We start from the raw sequence: 21,586 nt of genomic DNA, 5'->3' as shown, positions 1-21,586 counted from the left end.
GCCTGTCTCCCAAGATTTGTGAGAGTGTTGGGTCATCCTTCAGGATAGCTTGTAGATCCTTAATAATGCGTTGGAGGGGTTTTAGTTGGGGGCTGAAGGTGATGGCTAGTGGCGTTCTGTTATTTTCTTTGTTAGGCCTGTCCTGTAGTAGGTAACTTCTGGGAACTCTTCTGGCTCTATCAATCTGTTTCTTCACTTCCGCAGGTGGGTATTGTAGTTGTAAGAAAGCTTCACAGAGATCTTGTAGGTGTTTGTCTCTGTCTGAGGGGTTGGAGCAAATGCAGTTGTATCGCAGAGCTTGGCTGTAGACGATGGATCGTGTGGTGTGGTCAGGGTGAAAGCTGGAGGCATGTAGGTAGGAATAGCGGTCAGTAGGTTTCCGGTACAGGGTGGTGTTTATGTGACCATTGTTTATTAGCACTGTAATGTCCAGGAAGTGGATCTCTTGTGTGGACTGGACCAGGCTGAGGTTGATGGTGGGATGGAAGTTGTTGAAATCATGGTGGAATTCCTCAAGGGCTTCTTTTCCATGGGTCCAGATGATGAAGATGTCATCAATATAGCGCAAGTAGAGTAGGGGCTTTAGGGGACGAGAGCTGAGGAAGTGTTGTTCTAAATCAGCCATAAAAATGTTGGCATACTGTGGGGCCATGCGGATACCCATAGCAGTGCCGCTGATCTGAAGGTATACGTTGTCCCCAAATGTAAAATAGTTATGGGTCAGGACAAAATCACAAAGTTCAGCCACCAGGTTAGCCGTGACATTATCGGGGATAGTGTTCTTGACGGCTTGTAGTCCATCTTTGTGTGGAATGTTGGTGTAGAGGGCTTCTACATCCATAGTAGCCAGGATGGTGTTATCAGGAAGATCACCGATGGATTGAAGTTTCCTCAGGAAGTCAGTGGTGTCTCGAAGGTAGCTGGGAGTGCTGGTAGCGTAGGGCCTGAGGAGGGAGTCTACATAACCAGACAATCCTGCTGTCAGGGTGCCAATGCCTGAGATGATGGGGCGCCCAGGATTTCCAGGTTTATGGATCTTGGGTAATAGATAGAATATCCCAGGTCGGGGTTCCAGGGGTGTGTCTGTGCGGATTTGATCTTGTGCTTTTTCAGGAAGTTTCTTGAGCAAATGCTGTAGTTTCTTTTGGTAACTCTCAGTGGGATCATAGGGTAATGGCTTGTAGAAAGTGGTGTTGGAGAGCTGCTGAGCAGCCTCTTGTTCATATTCCGACCTATTCATGATACTGAGAGTACAACTGCATTTGCTGTTACAGTTGATACTGTACAACTGCATTTGCTCCAACCCCTCAGACAGAGACAAACACCTACAAGATCTCTGTCAAGCTTTCTTACAACTACAATACCCACCTGCGGAAGTGAAGAAACAGATTGATAGAGCCAGAAGAGTTCCCAGAAGTTACCTACTACAGGACAGGCCTAACAAAGAAAATAACAGAACGCCACTAGCCATCACCTTCAGCCCCCAACTAAAACCCCTCCAACGCATTATTAAGGATCTACAAGCTATCCTGAAGGATGACCCAACACTCTCACAAATCTTGGGAGACAGGCCAGTCCTTGCCTACAGACAGCCCCGCAACCTGAAGCAAATACTCACCAACAACCACATACCACACAACAGAACCACTAACCCAGGAACTTATCCTTGCAACAAAGCCCGTTGCCAACTGTGCCCACATATCTATTCAGGGGACACCATCACAGGGCCTAATAACATCAGCCACACTATCAGAGGCTCGTTCACCTGCACATCCACCAATGTGATATATGCCATCATGTGCCAGCAATGCCCCTCTGCCATGTACATTGGTCAAACTGGACAGTCTCTACGTAAAAGAATAAATGGACACAAATCAGATGTCAAGAATTATAACATTCATAAACCAGTCGGAGAACACTTCAATCTCTCTGGTCACGCAATCACAGACATGAAGGTCGCTATCTTAAAACAAAAAAACTTCAAATCCAGACTCCAGCGAGAAACTGCTGAATTGGAATTCATTTGCAAATTGGACACTATTAATTTAGGCTTAAATAGAGACTGGGAGTGGCTAAGTCATTATGCAAGGTAGCCTATTTCCCCTTGTTTTTTCCTACCCTCCCCCCCCCCGACGTTCTGGTTAAACTTGGATTTAAACTTGGAGAGTGGTCAGTTTGGATGAGCTATTGCCAGCAGGAGAGTGAGTTTGTGTTTGTTTGTGTGTGTGTGTGTGTGTGTGTGTCCCGGGGGGTGGGGGGGGGAGGGTGAGGGTGAGAGAGCCTGGATTTGTGCTGGAAATGGCCCACCTTGATTATCATGCACATTGTAGGGAGAGTGGTCACTTTGGATGAGCTTTTACCAGCAGGAGAGTGAGTTTGTGTGTGTGGTTTTTGGAGGGGGGTGAGGGGGTGAGAGAACCTGGATTTGTGCAGGAAATGGCCCACCTTGATTATCATGCACATTGTGAAGAGAGTTGTCACTTTGGATGGGCTATTACCAGCAGGAGAGTGAGTTTGTGTGTAGGGGGGTGGAGGGTGAGAAAACCTGGATTTGTGCTGGAAATGGCCCAACTTGATGATCACTTTAGATAAGCTATTACCAGCAGGAGAGTGGGGTGGGAGGAGGTATTGTTTCATGATCTCTGTGTGTATATAATATCTGCTGCAGTTTCCACGGTATGCATCCGATGAAGTGAGCTGTAGCTCACGAAAGCTCATGCTCAAATAAATTGGTTAGTCTCTAAGGTGCCACAAGTACTCCTTTTCTTTTTGCGAATACAGACTAACACGGCTGTTACTCTGAAGTCTTTTCAATGATACCTCACATGACCCATCTTGCATAAAATGTATCTTGTGGGTTAGGTCCTGCTTTGAGCGGGGGGTTAGACTAGATGACCTCCTGAGATTAGAATCATAGAATATCAAGGTTGGAAGGGATGTCAGAAGGTCATCTAGTCTGACCCCCTGCTCAAAGCAGGACCAATCCCCAATTTTTGGCGCAGATCCCTAAATGGCCCCCTCAAGGATTGAACTCACAACCCTGGGGTTTAGCAGGCTAATGCTCAAACCACTGAGCTATACCTCCCCCCAATTCCCTGATATTCTATGATTATGTCCCTTCCAACCCTGATATTCTATGATTCTATCTTAGTTATGCCATATTTGTATAATAATAATATTTCTATGAAGAATATGGGGTGTAACGAACGTTACACAGTACACCCTGCTCAGAAATGTTTCCTACAATTCATCATCAGCCATGGTCACTACCAGTACAGGGTACTACCCTTCAGACTATCCACAGCTCTGCAAGTTTTTTCCAAAGTACTCACAGTGGTCGCGGCCTTCCTCTGCAAACAAAGCATCACCATTTTCCCATAGCTAGACAACTGCCTTCTCAAAGTACCTACTGTCTGAGATCGAAGTGCTCCAAGCAGTCCACACTACAATGACCCTCTTTACAAAACTAGGCCTCCGTATCAATTTTACAAAGTCCACACTAACCCCAGTGCAAACGCTGCAATTCATTGGCCATCTACTCGATGCCAAGCAGGCAAGAGTGTTTTTACCACCTCACAGGTTCACAGCGATAACACACCTACTCTCAACCAACTGAGCATGCCCCCAAATCCCAGCACATACATGCCTCCAACTTCTGCAGCTATGTTTGAGGTCAAACACGTGAGGCTGCACATGCCATGTCTTCAGGGCTGACTCCGTACACTACATCTTCCTCACTAGCACAGCATGCAAAAACTCCTGTCCATGCCAACCCAGGCCAAGGACTCACTACTGTGGTGGATGTACCCTGACAATGTTTGTGCCAGAGTCCCCTTTCTTCAACTTCCTGCTACCGTGATACTTACCACTGATGCCTCTTCCTCGGCTGGGGAACATAACTATTCAAACACACTATACAGGGAAGATGGATGCCCACTGAGTCACCTTACACATCAACCTCCTGGAACTGAGGGTGGTCCACAATGCCTGCCAACATTTTCTACCACTCCTCAGAAACCAAACTGTTCGAGTAATGATGGACAACCTTGCTTGCATGTATTACATCAACAGGCAAGGAGGTACCAGGTCTCATTCCTATGCTCAGAAGCAATCAAGCTACGGAACTGGTGTATGTACGATGACATTTCCATATCTGCTGTGTATCTCCCTGGACATCAAACCACGACAGTGGATATGCTGATCAGAACCTTCTCGCACAAGCACGAATGGCAGCTGGACATGAGAGCACTCTGACGCATCTTCCGCCAATGGGGTCACCCCACTAGACCTTTTTGCCACTCACGAGGCCACCCACTGTCCTCAGTTTTGTTCCAGAGCAGGCCTGGGATGCAGTTCACTAGGGGATACATTCCTTATGAACTGGAACGTGCCACTTCTCTAACCCTTCCCTCCCTTTCCCCTCCTGTTCCAAGTCTTATACAAGATACAGAAAGATTGAGCTCTGGTTATACTAATAGCACTGACATGCCCATGACAAGTCTGGTACATGTACCTGCTTCACATGATACTCTCTCCAGCTATAAACCTTCCCCCAGCATCGTGGCTCCTCTCTCAGGACATGGGATACATTCACCATCCCAATCGGCAGATGGTCCACCTGAAATCATAGAATCATAGAAGATCAGGGTTGGAAGGGACCTCAGGAGATCATCTAGTCCAACCCCCTGCTCAAAGCAGGACCAACCCCAATTAAATCATCCCAGCCAGGGCTTTGTCAAACTAGGCCTTAAAAATCTCTAAGGATGGAGATTCCACCACATCCATAGGGAACCCATTCCAGTGCTTTGCCACCCTCCTAGTGAAAGAGTTTTTCCTAATATCCAACCGAGATCTCCCTCACTGCAACTTGAGACCATTGCTCTTTGCTCTGTCATCTGCCATCCCTGAAAACAGTCTAGATCCATCCTCTTTGGAACCCCCTTTCAGGTAGTTGAAAGCAGCTATCAAATCCCCACTCATTCTTCTTTTCTGAAGACTAAACAATCCCGGTTCTCTCAGCCTCTCCTCGTAAGTCATGTGTTCCGGTTCACTAATCATTTTTGTTGCCCTCCGCTGGACTCTTTCCAATTTTTCCACATCCTTCTTGTAGTGTGGGGCCCAAAACTGGACACAGTACTCCAGATGAGGCCTCACCAATGTCGAATAGAGGGGAATGATCACGCCCCTCAATCTACTGGCAATGCCCCTACTTATACAGCCCAAAATGCCATTGGCCTTCTTGGCAACAAGGGCACACTGTTGACTCATATCCAGCTTCTCGTCCACTGTAACCCCTAGGTCCTTTTCTGCAGAACTGCTGCTGATCCATTCGGTCCCTAGTCTGTAGCGGTGCATGGGATTCTTCTGTCCTAAGTGCAGGACTCTGCACTTGTCCTTGTTGAACCTCACCAGATTTCTTTTGGCCCAATCCTCTAATTTGTCTAGGGCCCTCTGTATCCTATCCCTACCCTCCAGCGTATCTACCTCTCCTCCCAGTTTAGTGTCATCTGCAAACTTGCTGAGAGTGCAATCCACACCATCCTCCAGATCATTTATGAAGATATTGAACAAAACCCGCCCGAGGACCGACCCTTGGGGCACTCCACTTGATACCAGCTGCCAACTAGACATGGAGCCATTGATCACTACCCGTTGAGCCCGACAATCTAGCCAGCTTTCTATCCACCATATAGTCCATTCATCCAGCCCATACTTCTTTAACTTGCTGGCAAGAATAGTGTGGGAGACCGTGTCAAAAGCTTTGCTAAAGACCAGGAATAACACATCCACTGCTTTCCCCTCATCCACAGAGCCAGTTATCTCATCATAGAAGGCAATTAGATTAGTCAGGCATGGCTTGCCCTTGGTGAATCCATGCTGACTGTTCCTGATCACTTTCCTCTCCTCTAAGTGCTTCAGAAGTGATTCCTTCAGGATCTGCTCCATGATTTTTCCAGGAACTGAGGTGAGGCTGACTGGCCTGTAGTTCCCCAGATCCTCCTTCTTCCCTTTTTTAAAGATGGGCACTACATTAGCCTTTTTCCAGTGGTCTGGGACCTCCCCCGATCACCATGAGTTTTCAAAGATAATGGCCAATGGCTCTGCAATCACATCCGCGAACTCCTTTAGCACTCTCGGATGCAGCGCATCCGGCCCCATGGACTTGTGCTCGTCCAGCTTTTGTAAATAGTCCCGAACCAATTCTTCTTCCACAGAGGGCTGGTCACCTCCTCCCCATGCTGTGCTGCTGCCCAGTGCAGTAGTCTGGGAGCTGACCTTGTTTGTGAAGACAGAGGCAAAAAAAGCATTGAGTACCTTAGCTTTTTCCACATCCTCTGTCACTAGGTTGCCTCCCTCATTCAGTAAGGGGCCCACACTTTCCTTGACTTTCTTCTTGTTGCTAACATATCTGAAGAAACCCTTCTTGTTACTCTTAACATCTCTTGCTAGCTGCAACTCCAGGTGTGATTTGGCCTTCCTGATTTCACTCCTCCATGCCTGAGCAATATTTTTATACTCCTCCCTGGTCATTTGTCAAATCTTCCACTTCTTGTAAACTTCTTTTTTGTGTTTAAGATCAGCAAGGATTTCACTGTTAAGCCAAGCTGGTTGCCTGCCATACTTACTATTCTTTCTACACATCAGGATGGTTTGTTCCTATAATCTCAATCAGGATTCTTTAAAATATAGCCAGCTCTCCTGGACTCCTTTCCCCCTCCTGTTGTTCTTCCAGGAGATCCTGCCCATCCATGCCCACAGTCTGCTTTTCTGAAGTCCAAGGTCCGTATTCTGCTGCTCTCCTTTCTTCCTTGTGTCAGGATCCTGAACTCGACCATCTCATGGTCACTGCCTCCCAGGTTCCCATCCACTTTTGCTTCCCCTACTAATTCTTCCCGGTTTGTGAGCAGCAGGTCAAGAAGAGCTCTGCCCCTAGTTGGTTCCTCCAGCACTTGCACCAGGAAATTGTCCCCTCCACTTTCTAAAAACTTCTTGGATTGTCTGTGCACCGCTGTATTGCTCTCCCAGCAGATATCAGGGTGATTGAAGTCTCCCATGAGAACCAGGGCCTGCGATCTAGTAACTTCCGTTAGTTGCCGGAAGAAAGCCTCGTCCACCTCATCCCCCTGGTCCGGTGATCTATAGCAGACTCCCACCACGACATCACCCTTTTTGCTCACACTTCTAAACTTAATCCAGAGACTCTCAGGTTTTTCTGCAGTTTCATACCGGAGGTCTGAGCAGTCATACTGCTCTCTTACATACAATGCAACTCCTCCAGCTTTTCTGCCCTGCCTGTCCTTCCTGACCAGTTTATATCCGTCCATGACAGTACTCCAGTCATGTGAGTTATCCCACCAAGTCTCTGTTATTCCACATCATAATTCTTTGACTGTGCCAGGACTTCCAGTTCTCCCTCCTTGTTTCCCAGGCTTCTTCCCTCTTCCCTGGTATTTGTGTCTAGGTACTTAAGATAACTCACTGATTGTCCCACTTTCTCTTGCGCTTTCCTGCTCGTGCTTCCTTCCAGTATCCCACTTCCCCACTTACTTCAGGGCTTTGGTCTCCTTCCCCCGTTGAACCTAGTTTAAAGCTGTCCTCACTAGGTTAGCCATCCTGCTTGCAAAGATGCTCTTCCCTCTCTTTGTTAGGTGGAGCCCGTCTCTGCCTAGTACTCCTCCTTCTTGGAACACCATCCCATGGTCAAAGAATCCAAAGCCTTCTCTCCGACACCACCTGCGTAGCCATTCGTTGACTTCCACGATTCCACGGTCTCTACCCGGGCCTTTTCCTTCCACAGGGAGGATGGACAAGAACACCACTTGCACCTCAAACTCCTTTATCCTTCTTCCCAGAGCCACGTAGTCTGCAGTGATCCACTCAAGGTCATTCTTGGCAGTATCATTGGTGCCCACGTGGAGAAGCAGGGAGGGGTAGCAATCCAAGGGCTTGATTCCCCCAATGCAAACTCATGCACACTCTCCTTCCACACCCATAAAAATTGTACACAGATCCACAAAACCTGCTGTCATGACTCTCCCTGCTGCTCACAAAGTCACACACACAAACCCTCTCTCCACGACATGAGATCTCTTTCATATGTGCACAGTAGGACAGAGCCTCAGCTGGTGGAACTGGTCGTTGCTCCATTGAGTTTACACTGGTTCAGAGTCTGCCCCAGGGGGATGCTTGATATTTATTTACAACAAAACAAACCCAAGCATTTAAATAATTCAGAGCCATCGAGTTTTGTGCCCAGCGAGTCTATTGAAAGGCACATGCTACACCTGTCACTCTCCTGTCTCCTCTTTCCTCTTAGTGTTAGTTACACTCATCACCTCCTCTTAAATTAGATAGTGAGCTCTTCAGGGCAGGGATCATATCTTGGGTTTGTACAAGGCAGAGTCCAGGTGTACACATACAGATTCCCCTCACCCTAATCCAAATCTGTGATTCCATGTATCTTACACACAGATTTCTCCGTCCCCAGTCCGTACATATCAGACATGCTCACCTCCCTAACACAAGCAGCTTCCCCTCCTCTACTCTCAAAGACTTTAAGGCCACAAGGGACCATCATGATCATCTAGTCTGACCTGCACATTGCAGGTCACAGAACCTCACCCACCCACTCCTGTAATAGACCCCTAAGCTCTGGCTGAGTTACTGAAGTCCTCAGATCATGAATTAAAGACTTCAAGTTACAGAGAATCCACCATTTACACTAGTTTAAACCAGCAATTGACCTGTGCCTCACGCTACAGAGGAAGGGGGAAAAAACCCAGGGTCTCTGCCAGTCTGACCTGGGGAAAATTCCTTCCCGACCCTAAATATGGTGACAAGTTAAATCCTGAGCATGTGGGCAAGGCCCACCAGCCAGACACATGAGAAAGAATTCTATATAGAACTCAGAGCCCTCCCCTTCTAGTTTCCCATCACCGGCCATTGGAGACATTTGCTGCTAGCAATAACTGATGGACTACATGCCATTGTAGGCAGTCTCATCATACCATCCCCTTCATAAACTTATCATGCTCAGTCTTGAAGCCAGTTCGGTTTTTTGCTTCCACTGCTCCCCTTGGAAGGCTGTTCCAGAACTTCACTCCTCTGATGGTTAGAGATCTCTGTCTAATTTCAAGGCTAAACTTGTTGATGGCCACTTTATATCCATTTGTTTTGGTGTCCACATTGGTATTTAACTTAAATAACGTTCCCTCTCCCTGGTATTTATCCCTCTGATTTATTTATAGAGTGCAATCATATCTCCCCTCAGCCTTCATTTGGTTAGGCTAAATAGGCCAAGCTCTTTGAGTCTCCTTTCATAAGGTAGGTTTTCCATTCTTCAGATCATCCTAGTAGCCCTTCTGTGTACCTGTTCCAGTTTGAATTCATCTTTCTTAAACATGGGAGACCAGGATTGCACACAATACTCCAGATGAGGTCTCACTAGAGCCTTGTATGATGGTACTAACACTTCCCTGTTTGTACTGGAAATACCTCGCCTGATACATCCTAGGACTGCATTAGCTTTTTTCATGGTCACGTCACATTGGTGGCTCATAGTCATCCTGTGATCAACCAATACACCCAGGTCTTTTTCCTCCTCTGTCTCTTCCAAATGACATGTCCCCAGCTTATAGCAAAAACTCTTGTTAGTATTCCCTAAATGCATGACTATGCACTATTAAATTTCATCCCATTTCTATTACTCCAGTTTTCAAAGTCATCCAGATTTTGTATAATATTCCAGCCCTTCTCTGTATTGGCAGTACCTCCCATCTTTGTGTCCTCTGCAAATATTTTTAGCATGTTCCCACTTTTTGTGCCAAGGTCATTAATACAACTGTTAAATAAGATAGATCCCATGACCAATCCCTGCAGAACTCCACCAGTAACCTCTCTCCAGCCTCACAGTTTATCTTTCAGTATGAGCCATTGCAGTCTCCCCTTTAGCCCATTCCTTGTCCACCTTTCAATTCTCATATTAATCATCATCTTCTCCAATTTAACTAATAATTTCCAGTATGGAACTGTATCAAATGCCTTATTGAAATCCAGGTAGGTGAGATCTATTGCATTTCCTTTGTCTAAAATAATCAGTTATCTTCTCAAAGAAGGAAATTAGGTTGGTCTGGCACAATCTACCTATTGTAAAATCATGTTGTATTAATCTTTAAGTCCTTAACTATTTCTCTTTCAAAATTTGTTCCAAGACCTTGCATACAATTGAAGTCAAACTGACAAGCCTGTAGTTTCACCAATCACATTTTTCCCTTTCTTAAAAATAGGGACTATATTCGCAATTCTCCAGTCATGGGGTATGACCCAGATGCATTAAAAATCCTTACTGTTGGGCTTGCAATTTCATGTGCTACTTTCTTTAATGTTCTTGGATGGAGATTATCCAGGCCCCCAGATTTAGTCCCATTGGGCTGTTTGAGTTTGACTTTCACCTGGAATTTGGTAATTTCTACTTCCATATCCTCATTCCCATTGGCCACCCTGCCACTACCCCTAAGCTCTTCATTAGCTTTATTAAAAACTGAGACAAAGTATTTGTTTAGGCGTTGGGCCAGGCCTAGATTGTCTTTAATCTCCACCCCATCCTCAGTGCTTAGCAGTCCCACTTCTTCTTTCCTTGTTTTCTTTTTATTTATATGGCTATATAGAACCTTTTACTCTTGGTTTTAATTTCCTTTGCAAAGTCCAAATCTGCTTGGCTTTCGGCAGTTCTTATTTTTCCGCTACACTGTCTGACCTCTGAGAGGTAGCTTTCCTTGCTGATCCATCCCATCTTCCATTCCTGGTAGGCTTTCTGCTTTCTCTTAATCACCTGTTTGAGATGCTTGCTCATCCAGCTTGGTCTGCAACCCTGCCCTATGCGTTTATTCCCCTTGCTTGGGATGCAGGCTTCAGATAGTTTCTGCAACTTTGACTTAATGTAATTCCCAGTCTCCTCCACATTCAGATCCTTGAATTCTTCAGTCCAGTCCACGTCCCTCACCAATTCCCTTCTTTTTTTCAAATTTGCCCTTTTGAAATCAAGGCCCCTAGTTGCAGACCTATTTTTGTTTGTCCTTCCATTTAGTTTAAACTGAATTAGCTCATGATCACTCGAACCAAGGTTGCCCCTACAACCAGTTCTTCTATGAGATCCTCACTGCTCACCAATACAAAATCTAAAATGGCATCAACCTCTTGTTGGTTCAGTGAGTATTTGGTGAAGAAATTTGTCATCCAGGAAAATCTGGACCCTACTATTGTGTGTAGCACTTGTCCTCCAAACTATATCTGGGACGTTAAAGTCTCCCATAATCCCACAGTTCCCACAAGTTATTTAATTAAAAACATGAAAGAGGTCTCTATCCATAGCCAAATCAGATCCTCACGGTCTGTAGCAAACCCCAGTCACTATCATAGGGGAGCCTCTGTTAGCTTTCTTCCTCAGAGTTTAGCCTTGAAATTAAACAGAGATCTCTAACCATCAGAGGAGTCAAGTTCTGGAACAGCCGTCCAAGGGGAGCAGTGGGAGCAAAAAACCTAACTGGCTTCAAGACTGAGAGTGATAAGTTTATGGAGGGAATGGTATGATGAGACATGGCATGTAGTCCATCGGTGTGGTCCCCCAATGATTAGGGGGCTGGGGCACATGACTTATGAGGAGAGGCTGAGGGAACTGGGCTTATTTAGTCTGCAGAAGAGAAGAATGAGGGGGGATTTGATAGCAACCTTCAACTACCTGAAGGGGGGTTCCAAAGAGGATGGACCTCGGCTGTTCTCAGTGGTGGCAGATGACAGAACAAGGAATCATAGAATCATAGAATATAAGGGTTGGAAGGGACCCCAGAAGGTCATCTAGTCCAACCCCCTGCTCGAAGCAGGACCAATTCCCAGTTAAATCATCCCAGCCAGGGCTTTGTCAAGCCTGACCTTAAAAACCTCTAAGGAAGGAGATTCTACCACCTCCCTAGGTAACGCATTCCAGTGTTTCACCACCCTCTTAGTGAAAAAGTTTTTCCTAATATCCAATCTAAACCTCCCCCACTGCAGCTTGAGACCATTACTCCTCGTTCTGTCATCTGATACCATTGAGAACAGTCTAGAGCCATCCTCTTTGGACCCCCCTTTCAGGTAGTTGAAAGCAGCTATCAAATCCCCCCTCATTCTTCTCTTCTGGAGGCTAAACAATCCCAGCTCCCTCAGCCTCTCCTCATAACTCATGTGTTCCAGACCCCTAATCATTTTTGTTGCCCTTCGCTGGACTCTCTCCAATTTATCCACATCCTTCTTGAAGTGTGGGGCCCAAAACTGGACACAGTACTCCAGATGAGGCCTCACCAATGTCGAATAGAGGGGGACGATCACGTCCCTCGATCTGCTCGCTATGCCCCTACTTATACATCCCAAAATGCCATTGGCCTTCTTGGCAACAAGGGCACACTGCTGACTCATATCCAGCTTCTCGTCCACTGTCACCCCTAGGTCCTTTTCCGCAGAACTGCTGCCTAGCCATTCGGTCCCTAGTCTGTAGCTGTGCATTGGGTTCTTCCATCCTAAGTGCAGGACCCTGCACTTATCCTTGTTGAACCTCATCAGATTTCTTTTGGCCCAATCCTCCAATTTGTCTAGGTCCTTCTGTATCCTATCCCTCCCCTCCAGCGTATCTACCACTCCTCCCAGTTTAGTATCATCCGCAAATTTGCTGAGAGTGCAATCCACACCATCCTCCAGATCATTTATGAAGATATTGAACAAAACCGGCCCCAGGACCGACCCTTGGGGCACTCCACTTGATACCGGCTGCCAACTAGACATGGAGCCATTGATAACTACCCGTTGAGCCCGACAATCTAGCCAGCTTTCTACCCACCTTGTAGTGCATTCATCCAGCCCATACTTCCTTAACTTGCTGACAAGAATACTGTGGGAGACCGTGTCAAAAGCTTTGCTAAAGTCAAGAAACAATACATCCACTGCTTTCCCTTCATCCACAGAACCAGTAATCTCATCATAGAAGGCGATTAGATTAGTCAGGCATGACCTTCCCTTGGTTATGGAACAATAACCTTGGTTATTGAACAATAACCAAGTTATTCCCTTGGTTATGGAACAATAACTGGAACAATGGTCTCCAGTTGCAGTGGGGGAGGTCTAGGTTGGATATTAGGAAAAACTATTTCACTAGGAGGGTGGTGAAGCCAGGGCCATCCCTACCCATACGCAAAGTATGCAGCTGCATAGGGCACCAGGAAATTTGAGGCACCACATTTCCTGGTGCTCTGCGGAGCTGCGTGCTGCTCCAGCCCTTGCTCCGCCTCTTTCCCATGGTCCCAATACAGAGTGAAAAGATTGCTGATCAGGGACAGGGAGAAATCACTCACTCACTCACGCTTACACACCCCCCACACACAAAGTATCGTTGCGCAAGAGACCAGATGCATGTTGGGGATTTTTCACATTTCTCTTACATATCTGATATGTGCCCCTGTGGGAGGCTGGGTATTGGAGTAGATGGAACATTGGTTTGTCCCAGTGAAAGAGGAGAAGGGCCTAGCAGACTAACCATTGAGCAGGAAGTGGGGACAGCAGACTAGCGGAGCCATCGATTCTTTCCAAGAGGACAATTTCTATTATTAGAGCTGCTGTGTTCACAGGGATTTGTATGGAGTCTGTGTGCAGAATTTCAGCAGCCAGCAGGTGGCAGCAGGGTTTAACCCCACCTGAGATGCTGTTTAGGAAGATTTCAGAGTAACAGCCGTGTTAGTCTGTATTCGCAAAAAGAAAAGGAGTACGTGTGGCACCTTAGAGACTAACCACAGTATGCATCCGATGAAGTGAGCTGTAGCTCACGAAAGCTCATGCTCAAATAAATTGGTTAGTCTCTAAGGTGCCACAAGTCCTCCTGTTCTTTTTGTTTAGGAAGAGATGTTTGTTAATCATGAGGTTGTTTTTCTTAGCCATGAAGCACTTCAAGGAAAGCGATTTGTTGATTAGACAGAGGACTTGCTAATCTGACCTTTCGCTGAGAGGATCATGTTAAAATAGGGTTAGGAATCTCCTTAGCTAAAGTCCTTAATTGGAACCTGCACTGATTTCCTTCTTTGTGGGGCAAGGCACAGATAGATGCAACATGGCAGCATGGTGTATGGCCTGGGGCCTGGCTTGAAAAAACTGTCCAGGATGAGTAGGAATCTTTCCCAGGTGGGAACCAGCAACTTCTGCATAATATGATCTCTAATTAAAAACAAGTTTTTGCCCCTTGTGATCACAAGGAAAAACATCTAAATGTGAACTGAATGTATCCAATTCCCCTGGTTTGCCTGAGTTTGCAGACAGACACCTCAGCAGCTGCTCAGGTTCCTCTACTGCTGCTCAGAGCTTTGCCAAGCTACAGTAAAATGAAAACTGACTGAACACTTTGTCAGTTTCACTGCTGCTCTTCAGAACCCTGTAGACTGAAGAACTCAAAAACTGAGAGGCGGGAGGGGTGGGGGGGAAGGGGCAGTAAAATAGGGGAGACAGCTACATACATTTTTGGCAGCCAAACAGTGACAGGAGGATTAGAATACCAAATACCCACCACCCATCGGAAATTGTTGCAACCTTCACCAGACATGGATGGAAATGAACCATCCTGGACATTGTTCCTGTCTGAGTATTTCTATTCCCAGCTCAGTCACTGGCTACGGGGTAACCTTGGGTAAGTCAGTGCCTGTGATGCCCATGAGGCAGCATGGTCTGTGCCTCCTGGGAACAGCTTCCTGAACCCGCCGGTCTCTTTAGCACCAGCACGGGCTTCCAGGCCTCCACAGGCCTCGCTCTGTCTGCACAAGTAGCGACTGGCACCCACGATCCCCTGAGTCCTCCCTACAGGGTCCAGCCCCTTATCTACTGAACACTCCCAGAATTACCAGGTCTGGCTTTTCCCAAGGGACCATCTTTTGAGATTCAGCTCAGGCCCAGCACGTTGTCCTTTTTCTTCCTCAGTGAAGGGCACCAGGGCATCTTCTCTGCTCCCCCCCTCAAATATAGTCGAGCAAACATTTGAAGTGGACCTCCAGATAAGGATCTTCTTCTCACCACTGTTTTACTCTCTCTGTTAGTTCCTCTCTCCAAAGTTCTTATTAGCCTTCATTTGCATTCCGTTTACACTGGTGATGAGAAGCCTATTGTGAATTAGACAATACTCAATTTACATGTCAACAGATAGATGAAGAAACATCTCCTGTCTGACAAAAAAACCTAGTTTTCACCTCTACTGGTGCCCAGTCCCTACAGACTTTAAGAACATATGTTCAGTATATAGACAAAACTCCTGACACAGGATCTGTACATACCTCTCACGAGTTGATGACCAGAGTGACACAGGCCTTATTCAAGACCTCACGAGATATTCTTTGGTGAACTAGAAGCAACACACCAAACTCATCCGATGTCTGTGTCCCCGCTGCACTCTCTTGCGAGCTGGCACTAAGAGGTTCTTGGGTCTCACGTCCCTTCACTGTGCCTCAGTGTCCCCATCTGTAAAATGCTAATGCTGCTGACTCCCTTTGTAATGCACTTTGAGAGCTGCTGGTGAAAAGGGCTGTGTAAGAGCTGGGTGTTTTTATTATTATGAAATTAGTTCTGCTTCTGTTCAGTGGGAGCAACTAGACAACCCACAAGAGATCCCCCTACATCCCATTATGTTCACAAGCCCTTTGAACTAGACACCTTGCCTTGTCAAGGAGAGAAAGGAAACCTGGAAGTATGGGCACTGTGTCTCTGAGCCCTGAGGCAAGACTGGGTGAATGAGGCACAGCCGGTACCACTGAGCCCTAAGCACCCAAGCAAAAACATAAATCACACAAAAAAACTGAAAGTGACATCCTCAGAGTGGCAGGGTTCAGCCATTCCTGCTGTCTTCATTCTGGGTCTAACATTGCAGCACTCTGGATCCTTGTTTGCTCCTGACTCACAGACCCCAATTCTGTTGTAACTTCCAGTGGCCACATTCCTCTGAGACACTCCAGAGCACAGGGCTGTAACGGGAGAAGAAAGTGATGTGACTGGGCTGGGAAAGCAGATTCAGGATGTTCTGATAAGCTGCAGAGAAGTGGCTGGGCTCATCCATCTCAGTTCTCCTGGCTCATTGAGGCTTGCCAGCTTTACAAGAGACAGGAGGGAATTTCCTTGAACTTGCTTAGATCACATGTAGAATCCCATACACAGATCTCAAACTCCCAGGCAACTGGGATGTGAGGGTCTCTATTGGGAAAGCAGGACAGTGCCCAAGGCAGCTGCACATTGTGAAGCTCAGATGAGATGAGTCCAAGCACCAAGAGCAAACAGTATTTAGATTCCCTTTCCTTTCTCCATTCTCACAGTCATAGACTCATAGCAATGGGGGACCGGGCAGGACCTTGAGAGGTCATCTAGTCCAGTCCCCTGCACTGAGGCAGGACTAAGTATTATCTAGACCATCCCAGACAGGTGTTTGTCCAACCTGCTCTTAGAAATCTCCAGTGACGGAGATTCCACAACCTCCCTAGGTATTTGTTCCATTGCTCAACTACCTGTATAGTTTAACCTAAATATCCCTTGCTGCAAGTTAAGCCCACAGCTGTTTGTCCTGACCTCTGTGGATAAGGAAAACGATTTATCCCCCTCCTCTTTATACCAACCTGTTACATGGTGACTGGTATCACGTGCCCCTCAATCTTCTAAACAAATAATTTTTTCAGTCTTTTCTTGTAGGTCATGTTTTCTAGACCTCTACTCATTTTTGTTGCGCTCCTCTGGACTTTCTCCAATTTGTCCATGTCTTTCCTGAAGTGTGGTGCCCAGAACTGGACCCAATACTCCAGTTCAGGCCTTTTCAGTCCTGAGTAGCATAGAAGAATTACTTCTCATGTCTTGTTTACAACCCTTCTGCTAATACAACCCAGAATGCTGTTTGCTTTTTTTGTAAGAGTATTACATTGTCAACTCTCATTTAGTTTATGATCCACTATAACCCCCGGAGCCTTTTCTGCAGTACGCCATCTTAGGCAGTCATTGCCCATTTTGTATTTGTGCAATTGATTGTTCCTCCCTAAGTGTAGTATATTGTATTTCTCCTTATTGAATTTCATCCTATTTATTTCTGACCATTTTGTCAAGATCATTTTGAATTCTAATCCTGTCGTCCAAAGCTAGGAAACTTGCAACCCCTCCCAGCTTGCTGGTGTTTGCAAAATTTATGAGTGTACTCTCTGTGCCATTAGCCTATTCTATATGCCCTTCCAGCTTGACTATGAAACATTGATAACTACTCTCTGAGTATGATTTTCCAGCCATTTGTGCACCCAGCTTCTAGTGGGTTCATCTGGGCTATATTTTCCTAGTTTGTTTATGAGAAGGTCACGTAAGACAGTATCAAAAGCCATACTAAAGTCAAGATAAAGCACATCTACTGCTTCCCTCCATCCACAAGGCTTGATACCCTGTCAAAGAAGGATACTGGGTTGGTTTGATGTGATTTATTTCTGACAAATACTTGCTTAGCACCTTATTATCTTCTAGGTACTTACAAATTGATTGATTGATTTTTGTTCCATTATCTTTCTGGGTACCAAAGTTAAGACAACTGTCTATAATTCTCTGGGTTGTTCTTTTTATAGCTAGGTATTATATTTGCCCTTTTCCAGTCCTCCCGTCCGCCATGAGTTCTGAAAGATAATCGCTAGTGGCTCAGAGATCTCTTCAGCCAGGTCCTTAAGTATTCTAGGATGTATTTCATGAGGCCCTGCCAGCGTGAAGACATCTAACTTGTCTAAGTAACTTTTTATTTGTTCTTTCCCTATTTTAGCCTCAGATCCTACCCCATTTACACTAACATTCACTATATTAGTCATTTGATCACAGCTCTCCTTTTTGGTGAAAACTGAAACAAAAAGGGCATTCAACACTGCAGTCATGGCTGGGTTTTCTGTTATTGTCTCCTTGTTGAGTAATGGGCCTGCCCTGTCCTGTCCTGGGCCTTCCTTTTGCTTCTAATGTATTTGTAGAATGTTTTCTTGTTACCCTTTATGTCCCTAGCTAGTTTAATCTTATTTTTGTGCCTTGGCCTTTCTACTTTTGTCCCTACATGTGTGTTGTTGTTTTTTAACATTCTTATATATAATTTGACTTAGGTTCCACTTTTTGTATCGCTCTTTTTTTAGATTCAAGTGACTGTAGATCTCCTGGTTAAACGGGGTGTGTGTGTGTGTGTGTGTGTCTCTTACCAGGCTTCCTTTCTTATGCATTGGGATCGTTTGCTCTTGTGCCCTAAAATACTGCCAATAACAAACAAAAAGAAACCTGCCAATGGCCAATAACATTGCACCATTTCCAGAGAGGTAAAATGAAAACCAAATCACACTTGCTCTCCTTTATTTCCCCTCTTATCTGCCAGCCGGGCCTCTTCCACTGAACTGAAAGAATGTGACATTGGCCTGCAAGGTCAAACTGTCCTAAGAAGCGGGATGCTGAGTGCTGGGATAGGTCCAGGCCAGGGGCGTGTTCTCAGCATAGCTGAATGAGTGACAGGCTGAGTTCTGTCTTACAGACTGAAAGGCTGTGACTGAGGATGCGGTCCAGTGAGGGGCAGGCCCTTGGATTACAGAAATAGGCAAAGATCAGAGCTGTGTATGGTTGTGCGATGGAAACAGTGTGCGCTGAGTCACAAGGGCTGGCATGAAAGCTATAAATACAACTCCAGAGCTGCCAAACCCAAGCATTCAAAAAGTGGTGTGTCAGGCCCCCAAAAGCATAAGCTAGGCCTAGAAAGCATAAGGTTTTTTAAAATAATAAACGTGTGGGTCTTTTTATAACTTCTGGGTTCTGAGCTCCTAGGCTCCATTCAGGTCATGTTTTCAGGCTTTTTTCAGGCACCACGAGGGCTAGGAACTTACCTTAAAAAAAAACCCACCTAAACTGAGAGTCTCACCTAATCCCATGACTCCAGGAGCTGGGGCTTTAACATAAACTCACAAGAACCGGCAATGCTGGAACTTTTAGGAAAGCTCCTGAGAAGTGGCTTTTGCAGCATGGAGCGACGTGGTAACATCTCCCGCCTCCTGGCTGCCTGTTTGCTGCTAGCTGGCTCCGGTGTTTCTGTCAGATGGTGACTGGTCACCTCATTCTGTCAACACATCCAGCATGAAAGAGCGCTCCATGGCAAGATGAAGGAGTGGGATGTACAAGATTCTGGGGCCCTGCAGCCTTTTTAACATGCCAATGCCTGAATGGTGAGTCTCAGGGAGGGATGAAACGGTGTGAGCCGCAGAGCTCTTGCAGAAGCTTCTGCAAGGCTGTGTTTGTCTTTTCCCTGAAAGCTGAGGGGATCCAGCATTAACATGCTCACAGGTATTTAGCATTCAGGCCTGTAGGGAATCCAGAAATGTAATTGTCCGAGGCGGCAAATGCCTAGTGCGGGGCATGGTGCTGTGATTCTGTTCTCTGCAGCCTGCACCTTTAAATGTGAGCTGTGTGCCTGCTTGCCTGGCTGTCCGAGGGACAGGGCTGGGAGGGTTTGCGTATGGAGGATTTTTACAGTGCAAGAGATCACTGTGCACCTTTCTCAGGGAGAGTTTATATTTGTTCTTTATTGTTTTTCTCACTTTCATCTGGCGTGGAAGATGTTTGCACACAGCACCTTCCACAAGGAGGCCCCAGCTTCAGAGGTGGATTTACCATGAAACAAATTGTGCGGTGGCACGGGGCCCCCAGTGACAGGGAGACCCCCCCCCCAAAATGCAGGACAAAGTTCACCTGACAACCTGCCTCCGAGTCGAGTCCCAGCCGGCGGCGCAACCAGCTGCCTGCATGCCGTGGCCAGTGGCCCCACGCAGCTCCAGGAAGCGGCTGGCTGCTGGCAGATCCCTACATGCCTCTGGCGGCAGGGGCGATAGCCCCGTGCGCTGCCCCTGTCCACGCAGTGCACGGAGACCCGCGGTCCCCCTGCCCCCAAGGGGTGCGCAGAGACGGGCCAGCAGCAGCGCATCAGGGCTAAGGCGGCTCCCTGCCCGTGCTGCCTCCCTCCCTCCCTCCGTGCCGTGCCGCTCCCAGAAGTGGCCAGCATGTCCCTGCGCCCCCTGGTGGGCGTCTCCACACCTTGCTCCCGCCCCGAGCACCAACGCCGCAGCTCCCATTGGCTGGGAACCGTGGCCAATGGGTGCTGTGGGGGTGGTGCCTGCAGGCAGCGGCATGCAGAGTTTCCCTGCCTGCCCCCCCAGGAGCTGCTGCCAGCAGGGTGTGCTGATCGCTATGAGAGCCTCACTGCCCAAGGTAAATGCTACCCCCCCACCCCAGCCCGCACCCAAACGTCCACCCAGAGCCTGCACCCCTCACATACCCCAACCCCCTGCCCCAGCCCAGAGCCCACCCCCTTCTCTCCCTTCCACACCCCAGCCCCCTGCCCCAGCCCCAAGCCTGCACCCCTCATATACCCCAACCCCCTGTCCCAGCCCAGAGCCTGCACCCAAACATCCTCCCAGATCCTGCACCCCTCACAGACCCCAAGCCCCTGCCCCAGCCCACGCCCTCTTCCCCCCTGCACCCCAAATCCCTGCCCAAAGCCTGCACCCAAACTTGTTCCCAGAGCCCAACCCCCACACCCCTCCCTGCACCCCAACCAAGGTACCTCCCTTTATTTTCATTTACTTTCTATTACTTAGAATACAGGAGGATGAAGAATGAGAAACGGGCAGAGGGGAGAGGAGAATGTTTTTTCTTGGCTGGATCCCCAGGGGGCCCCCCTGAAAATGAAGCTGCACCCAGGGCTCTAGTAACTCTAAATCTGCCATTGCCCAGCTTGTTAAAAATTAATAAATGGACAGAATGGGGCTAGGGGCCCAGGAGATGAGAACAGCAGTTGCACCAGGCCCTGTATTTAGCAGCAAAAAAGGAGCGATTGCTCTGTGCCCTCCTCAGCTAGCACCGAGCTGGGAGTGAGGAATGGGCACTGCTACCCTTCACCAGAAAAGCTCAAGGATGAAATGGCAGATGTCTTCTCACGCCCCAGCAGGCAGAGCCAAGTTATCCCAGTCTGTGCACACTCATGTCTACGAGTCCAGATGGCCACTCTGGAGAATCCCACAATGCACCTTGGGCTCGCTTTGCCCCCATGCTCCACATCTGCTTTTGCATAATACTTCAACCCCCACCCAAAGTAGCAAGAGCAGAGGCTTCAGGGTCACAGAGGGGCTGGGTCAGAGTATCCTCACCCCGCAAGAGGAGCCCTTGTAGTCCAGTTGGGCTAGCACTGGGCACCCAGTAGAGTCAATCAGCCCCTTTGGCAGAAATAATTCTCTTCCTAACAGCCTCTCCTCACTCCCTCCCCAACCCTGCCAAGCACAGAGTTTAGAACTCTCCCTCAGGCTCCATAGGAGAGGTCTCATCCAGGGGCCAAAACTGACCCACTTTATGGGCAGCCTCCTCTTGAATGGAGGTGCCTCTCCTGAAGACTACAAGTCCCAGCATGCAATGCAGCATGGTTCAAAAGGAGATCTGTAGAGCCTGGCCAGTACAGCTGCTTCTGTGATCATTTTCATCCCAGAAGTTAATTTTTTTGAAAAACAAAACA

Source organism: Caretta caretta, chromosome 18 (assembly GCF_965140235.1).
Source record: "Caretta caretta isolate rCarCar2 chromosome 18, rCarCar1.hap1, whole genome shotgun sequence".
NCBI classification, from domain to species: domain Eukaryota; kingdom Metazoa; phylum Chordata; order Testudines; family Cheloniidae; genus Caretta; species Caretta caretta.
Note: the sequence above shows the minus strand (reverse complement) of the source record.